At 45.8% G+C, this 7,317-nt stretch overlaps 1 non-coding gene across 1 annotated transcript; it reads right to left on the bottom strand.

Annotated features, from left to right (window-relative positions):
- Positions 1-788: 788 nt before the first annotated feature.
- TRNAT-AGU (transfer RNA threonine (anticodon AGU)) lies at positions 789-862 on the bottom strand. Its single transcript has one exon. It is a non-coding gene; the product is annotated as a tRNA-Thr (tRNA).
- Positions 863-7,317: the final 6,455 nt, after the last annotated feature.

The raw sequence follows: 7,317 nt of genomic DNA on the forward strand, positions 1-7,317 counted from the left end.
GACTGTAGATTTAATGAAGCCTCCCCATCAAGAAAAAAATACCAACCCAGGCACCGGACGTATTCAAACCCTCGATCTCCTGTTTATTAACCAAGCGATTTATTCTACTAAGCCAATGCGCCAACTGCCGACAGACGTAATTCATTCATGTTCCTCAATACCATAATAACAAGATACTGAGGTGGTCTTTCCTCCGTCGAATGACAAGATAAAAGATTTGGCACACGCCAAATTCCGAAAGGGTGGCCTATTCTACACTATTTCTTTGTTTCTTTCTTACGCTGTATACCCTCCAGGGTGGTTTTCTCTCGGACTCAGCGAGGGATCCCACCTCTACCGCCTCCAGGCAGTGTCCTAGAGCGTGAGACATTGGATTGGTGGATACAAGTGTGGAGGATGACCAGTACCTCGCCCATGCGGCCTCACCTGCTGTGCTGAACAGGGGCCTCGGTGGGAGATGGGAATTTTGGAAGGGATAGACAAGGAAACGGAAGCTAGCGGCCGTGGTCTTATGTTAGGTACCTTCCTGGCATTTGCCTGGAGGAGAAGTGGGAAACCACGGAAAACCACTTCGAGGATGGCTGAGGAGTGAATCGGACCCCCAACTCCTCTACTCAGTTGATCTCCGGATGCTGAGTGTATCCCGTTCCAGGCCTCGTATCTCTTTTCAAATTTCGTGGCAGAGCCTGGAATCGAACGCGCAAATTGTATTAATTTTGGTAAGAACATGAACAACGTTTGAGTTTAGATTGAATCATGCCTCCCTATCAAAATAAAAATATCCACGTAGGCACCGGAGGGATTCGAACCCTCGATCTCCTGTTTACTAGACAGGCGCTTTAACCAACTAAGCCACGGCGCCAACTGTTAACAACCGCGCTTCTTTCAAGTTCCTCAAAACATAACAACAAGATAATGAGTTGGCCTTTCCCCCGTCAAATGCCAAGATATAAGATTTGGCACACGTCCAAATTCCGAGAGGGCGGCCTACTCTACACAATTTCAAGTAAAAATTTAAGTAATTTTCCTACAGCAGGTGCTAACAAGTCCGCCTCTGTGTGTAGTGGTTAGTGTGATTAGCTGCCACTCCCAGCTCTGCCACGAAGTTTGAAAAGTGGTACAAGTGCTGGAACGGGGTCCACTCAGCCTCGGGAGGTCAACTGAGTAGAGGGGTGATCGATTCCCTCCTCATCCCTCCTCGAAGTGGTTTCCCGTGGTTTCCCACTTCTCCTCCAGGCAAATGCCGGGATGGTACCTAACTTTAGGCCACGACCGCTTCCTTCCCTCTTCCTTGTTTACCCCTTTCAAACTTTCTATCCCCCGACAAGGCCCCGTTCAGCATTGCATGTGTGGCCGCCTGGGCGAGGTCACTCTCTCCAGGTATTGCTGAGTCCGAGGGAAAAACCAATCCTGGAGGTAAACAGATTAAGAAGAAGAAGAATAAGGTGCCAACAATCCAATTGGCTCCAGTTATAAACGCTCGCACTAAGAGAGTAGCTGCGCGGTTTGGGTCGGGTAGCTATCGGCTTGCATTCAGGAGATAGTGGGTTCGAAATCTCATAAAGATGATTTTCTATGGTTTCCCATTTATAAACCAGGAAAATGCTGTATTTTAATCAAGGCTACGGTCGATTCCCCACTAGCCCTTTCCTGTCCCATCGTTATAAGACCTACCTGTGTCGGTGCGACGTAAAGTAAGTTGTAAAAAGGAGTAAAATAAACGCTATCCACGTAAGTCAACTAGTCATCTTTTTCTTCTATCTACCTCTGTATATATGTTAAACTGTGTGTGTATAGTGTGCGCGCGTGTGTGTGTGTGTGTGTGTTTGTCTCGCATAAACTCCGAAACTACTGGACCGATTTCGCGGAAAATTTCAAAATTTGTTCTTGTTACTCCGAAGAGGGTTTAGAAAGTGGTTTGAAGGAACTCCGAGGAGTAGACTTTTCTTCTTCTTAATCTGCTTACCCTCCAGGGTTGGTTTTTCCCTCGGACTCAGCGAGGGATCCCACCTTTACCACTCAAGGGCAGTGTCCTGGAGCGTCAGACATTGGGTCAGGGGATACAGCTGGGGAGAATGACCAGTAACTCGCCCAGGCGGCCTCACCTGCTATGCTGAACAGGGGCCTTGTGGGCGATGGGAAGGTTGGAAGAGATAGACAAGGAAGAGGGAAGGAAGCGGCCGTGGCCTTAAGTTAGGTATCATCCCGACATTTACCTGGAGGAGAAGTGGGAAACCGCGGAAAACCACTTCCAGGATGGCTGAAGTGGGCATCGAACCCACCTCTACTCATTTGACCTCCCGAGGCTAAGTGAGCCCCGTTCCAGCCCCCGTACCACTTTTCAAATTTCGTGGCAGAGCCGGGAATCGAAACCGGGCCTCCAGGGGTGGCAGCTAATCACACTAACCACTACACCACAGAGGCGGACTGTATGTACATATATGTGTATGAAAATTACACATCTCCTCCTAAACCACTGGAGCAATTTAAACCAAACTTGCATACACTTAGGGGCAGGGGGTGTGCGGATAAGATATAAAAATAATCGAAAATACTGTCGAATCCATAGTTATCGGGGTTCCTGAGATGAATAGTAACACTCATGATTCAAGTTCGGCCCCTTTGGTATATAGGGTGAGAAAGGATGAAAAAATGAAACGAACAAAATGGCCGTGATTAGGGATGTATGTGTGTATCATCCAACGTAGCTGCCAACTAAATTTGGTACAGATATTGCCTACTATCTGTAAAAAGTGCTGTTGGGGTAAGATACTCCTAGAACCCGAAGGAGAGGAGGTGAAATATAAATATACCGTAAGTAAAAACGACCGATATTAATGTCGAATCCATAGTTTCCTAGATTACTAGAACGATTTCCACCCAACTTGGTATACTTATGACATACTATCAGGAGACAAACCACTTGGGGGTAAGACACCCCTAGCACGATTAGGTGTGTAGGTGAGAGTGTGATATAAAATGTTCGAAAATAGTGTCGAATCCACAGTTTTTGCAGTCCCTGAGATGAATTGTGACACTACGAATTTTTTAGAGTCCAAGTTCAGCCCCGTTTGGCATAGGGGTGAGAAAGTGTTAAAAATAAAATGTCCAAAATGACCGAGATGAAGGGTATGTATGTGTTTGTTCTAGCACAGCTATACACAAAAGAGATAAAAGTATGACTTATTATCTGGAAAAAATACTGTGGGGTCGAAGACACTCTTATAATCACTAGGGGAGGAGGTGAAATTTAAATATAAATAAAAACGACCAATATTAATTTCGAATCCATAGTTTTCTGGACTACTGGAGATATTTCAACCAGACTTAGTACACGTATGCCTTACCATCAGGAATTAAACCGCGAGGGGGTATGATAACCTTTGTGCCCTAGGGCAGGGTTTGTGAGAGGGTGATATAAAATTATTTAAAATAATGTTGAATCCATAGTTTTCAGGGTCGCTGAGATGAATAGTGACACTCCGGATATCGTTTAAGTCCAAGTTGTGCCCCAACTGGCAGGGGGGGGGGGGGGAGAAGGGGCGAAGAAAAGAAAATGCGCAAATCGACCGAGATAAGAGTGTATGTGTGTATGTTCCAGCATAGCTCTCAACTAAACTTGATACCCATTTTACTTTCTATCTAGAAGAAATACTGAGGGGGCAAGACATCCCTAGAACATCCAGGGGATTGGGTGAAATGTTAATATAACTAAAAACTACCGATATAAGCGTCGAGTCAACAGTTTAGTCTGCCTCTGTGGTGTAGTGGTTAGTGTGGTTAGCTGCCACCCCCGGAGGCCCGGGTTCGATTCCCGGCTCTGCCACGAAATTTGAAAAGTGGTACGAGGGCTGGAACGGGGTCCACTCAGCCTCGGAAGGTCAACTGAGTAGAGGTGGGTTCGATTCCCACTTCAGCCATCCTGGAAGTGGTTTTCCGTGGTCTCCCACTTCTCCTCCAGGCAAATGCCGGGGTAGTACCTAACTTAAGGCCACGGCCGCTTCCTTCCCTGTTCCTTGTCTATCCCTTTCAATCTCTCCATTCCCCCGCAAGGCCCTTGTTTAGCATAGCAGGTGAGGCCACCTGGGCGAGATACTGATTATTCTCCCCAGTTGTATCCCCGACCCAGAGTCTGAAGCTCCAGGAAACTGCCCTTGAGGCGGTAGAGGTGGGACCCCTCTCTGAGTTCGAGGGAAAAACGGACCCTGGAGGGTAAGCAGATTACGATTACGATCAACAGTTATCGGGATCTCTGAGATAAACTGTGGCGCTCTGGATGTTTTTTAAGCCAAAGCTCATTCCCAATCGGAATGGGGTTTAGTAGGGGTGAAAAAAGAATGTCCAATGAGACCGAAATTATGGACGTATGCGTGTATGTTTTAGCAATCCTCCCAATCAGACTTGGTACACATATGACTTACTATCAAGAAATTAAAAAAAATACTTCAAGGTTAAGATACTCTAGCGCCCTAGGGACGGGAATGAATTATAAAAAATACAGAAAAGGGGTGAAATATAAAAGGCATATACAACGACGAATATTAAGCGAGAATCCTCCATAGTTTTCGGCGTCACCTAGATGAATAGTGGCAATCCGGTTGTCGTTGAAATCCGTGTTCTGTCCCCATCGGCGTAGAGCTTGGCAAGGGTGAAAGATAAAATGTCCAAATTTACCATTTTTTGACAAGTTGCTTTACGTCGCACCGACACAGATACGTCTTATGGCGACGATGGGACTGGAAAAGGCTAGGAATGTGAATGAAGCGTCCGTGGCCTTAATTAAGGTGCAACCCCAGCATTTACCTGGTGTGAAAATGGGAAACCACGGAAAACCATCTTCAGGGCTACCGACAGTGGGGTTCGAACCCACTACTTCCCGAATACTGGATACTGGCCGCACTTAAGTGACTGCAGCTATCGAGCTCGGTCCAAATTTACCAAGATTTCTGATGTATGTGTGTTATGTTCCAGAATAGCTCTCAACTAAACTTGGTACACATATGATTACTACATGAAAAAGAAGTATATGGGGGGGGGGGGGGGTAAAACATGCCCAGCACTCTTAGGGGAGGGGGTTAAATATAAAAAGGAAAGAAAACGACTGATATTAATGTCGAATCCATTGTTTACGAGGGCACTGAGATGAACTGTGATACTCTGGATTCCGATTAAGTAACTTCAGCCGTAGTCAGAATGGGGGTTGAGAAGGGATGGAAATGAATGTAAAAATAACAGAGATTATGGATGTATGTGAACATGTTCCAGGATTTGGGTACATACGACTTACCACCTGAAAAAAAAATAGGAAAATGAAACATCCCAATCTCCGCTAGAGGTGGGGAATGTAAAAATAATGGAAAATAACCGATATTAACGTCGAACCCATTGTTTACTGTATGCATCGCTGAGATGTATTGCGACACTCTGGCTACCGTATAAGTACACGGGGGACGGAGGTGAGATGTGGGTTAACAGTAGATAGTCTTAAATGAGCGAGAATAGTGTTGAATCCACTGCTTTTGGGGTCGCAAGTCTGACTGGTGACGGTCTCAGTGACAGTTGGAATCGTGTCATCATATCAATAGCGCGACGGTAAATATATATAGTTATCACTCATTAAGTCCGCCTCTGTGGTGTAGTGGTTAGCGTGATTAGCTGCCACCCCCGGAGGCCCGGATTCGATTCCCGGCTCTGCCACGAAATTTGAAAAGTGGTACGAGGGCTGGAACGGGGTCCACTCAGCCTCGGGAGGTCAACTGAGTAGAGGTGGGTTCGATTCCCACCTCAGCCATCCTGGAAGTGGTTTTCCGTGGTTTCCCACTTCTTCTCCAGGCGAATGCCGGGATGGTACCTAACTTAAGGCCACGGCCGCTTCCTTCCCTCTTCCTTGCCTATCCCTTCCAATCTTCCCATCCCTCCACAAGGCGCCTGTTCAGCATAGCAGGTGAGGCCGCTTGGGCGAGGTACTGGTCATTCTCCCCAGTTGTATCCCCCGACCAAGAGTCTGAAACTCCAGGACACTGCCCTTGAGGCGGTAGAGGTGGGATCCCTCGCTGAGTCCGAGGGAAAGCCGATCCTGGAGGGTAAACAGATGATGATGATGATGATGATTTTTTTGAAAGGATCAAATACTTCTCAGGCAATTCGAGCTTCTACATGGACAAAGTTTCACTCGAAAATGTAATCAGAAACTTGAAATCAAGCACATCTAAATAACTCTAAAACGACATGATAGGTCGTATAATATCAATCAACACCTCAATAAGGAATTCTAAAAAAACTGACTTTACACCTAATTAACAAGTAATACAAATCTTAAAGGTAAACTTTCAAAACCTATTAGGGCAATTCCGGGTACTACACCTAGTAAAAGAATATAAAGTATATGTAATAACCTCAAACAGTTTAACAGTATGCAATGTAGGCGATGTCTGAGACATTACATCCCGATGAGGTTCCATAGTTGTGCAATAGGAGGCATTTGTCGTGTCGTTCAGTTTAACAACATGACTTATACGGTCGACAGTGCACAGATAGAACATGTAGGACTACGGTAAACATCACAAAAGTACTCATTTCAGCTAATGATCGCATTCGAATTGCGACATTACTGCTAGAAGGATGCCGACAAGTGAATGTTGTCGATCGTGTTGGAGAGAGTCAAACTGATGTCTTTAGTTCGAAAAATGTTCAGGGAAACGCAAACGGTTGCTGATCGACAACATACGAAACGCCGAAGCAAAATTATTTGCAGAGAGGATTGGTATTCGTTGTACTGAAGGCCCCCAGCTAGTTCCGCCAGAATCTTCGGAGAGCGACAAGAGTGAATGTGTCAGATCAAATAGAGTAAAACTGGCTACACGAAGGAAGACTGATGTTGAGAAGGCTTTTGCGGAGACCTCTTCTTAAACTAAGCGTAGGGTAGCTCGTGAGAGGTTGGCAACAACGCATATCCAATGGCATTATGAGCAGTGGAAGTGCACGCTATTTCCTGATGAACAAATCATAAGCTTGTATCCATACAACAGGTGCATGAGAGTCTAGAGGTGATTCGGTGAGAGCTGGGACGAGCCGTTCATCTTGGTGTACCGTCAGCTGCAAGAGGGTTTCCGTCATGTTTGCGCTGGGACAATATTTAGTATACATACGCCCCCAATTTCTATCCAGGATATAATAACTGGTCTGGCATACAGGGATAATTCGGGGGAGAGTGAGTTCGAAACCCACTGTCGGCACCTATAAAGACGGTTTTCCTTTTTTGAACACCAGGCAAACGCTGGTGCTGTATATTAATTAAGGCCACGGTCGCTTCCTTTA

The sequence above is a fragment of the Anabrus simplex genome, chromosome 3, assembly GCF_040414725.1.
Source record: "Anabrus simplex isolate iqAnaSimp1 chromosome 3, ASM4041472v1, whole genome shotgun sequence".
In the NCBI taxonomy this organism is placed as follows: domain Eukaryota; kingdom Metazoa; phylum Arthropoda; class Insecta; order Orthoptera; family Tettigoniidae; genus Anabrus; species Anabrus simplex.